Source organism: Micropterus dolomieu, unplaced genomic scaffold (assembly GCF_021292245.1).
Source record: "Micropterus dolomieu isolate WLL.071019.BEF.003 ecotype Adirondacks unplaced genomic scaffold, ASM2129224v1 contig_2755, whole genome shotgun sequence".
Lineage (NCBI taxonomy): Eukaryota > Metazoa > Chordata > Actinopteri > Centrarchiformes > Centrarchidae > Micropterus > Micropterus dolomieu.
In genome coordinates, this window is record NW_025731745.1 from 1 (window position 1) to 870 (window position 870).

Genomic DNA, 870 nt, shown 5'->3' on the forward strand with positions numbered 1-870 from the left:
AACACATCCGCGTAAAAGCCTAAAACCTAAGCATGCTAGCAATGGAAGCATGTCTGGAGGACATTTCTTGCACAAAGAAAGAACAATCTCAGAGAGGCCAACACGCAATTCATTTTGTCCCACCTAAAAGGACACACCCCCTTCTTGCGGCCATCGGGACCCTGGGCATTACTCAACACGCTGCCACTCTCTGGGCAAACTGCCAAAGGAACCGGGGGCCCGTGAACATTTACACTGCCGCAAGCATACGCTGACAGACTGTGCGCGCAGCCCGGGACTCCTTTCTTTTCCTTTGACATAATAACAGGGGAGAGCGCGAACGCAGTCCCCCACTACCACAAATTATGCAGTCGAGATTCCCACATTTGGGGAATTCGCAGGGGTCAGCACAACCGGAGTGCAATGGCTAAGCCTCGCCCTGGGTGAACAATCAATTTTCAATTTTTAGACGTTTATTATGTCCTTTACAAAAATAAAATCATTCAAAGAATACAACAACATTCCCCAACAACAATAATATTTACATCTTTCCAGACGTTTCCCACTACAACAAATTAAACATTATCAAACATTTGTATTTTAGGAACTCTCCACATTAACAGTTTTCTTTTCTTTTCTTTTGTTGATTTGTCCTTTAGCATATAGTCACTGAAGATGTTTAACATAGATCTTATAACAATTTCTTGTGGAACACAAATTTTCCTCATTACACATACATTTCTGGCTTTCCATAAACTTTCTTTTACACAGTTGATGATAACCCACCATTTTTTTATGTTATCTGTCTGATTTCTTTGCAAGGAACCATAAGCTATGTCCTCATAGCAACCAGGAGGTTTGTGCAAAGCTTTTAGCCATGGTGATACAAGT

General features: G+C 41.7%; 1 non-coding gene across 1 annotated transcript; it reads right to left on the bottom strand.

Moving 5' to 3' along the window:
* Positions 1-304: 304 nt before the first annotated feature.
* LOC123964472 lies at positions 305-476 on the bottom strand. The gene has a single exon (XR_006823450.1). It is a non-coding gene; the product is annotated as a U1 spliceosomal RNA (small nuclear RNA).
* Between the last annotated feature and the right edge of the window lie 394 nt (positions 477-870).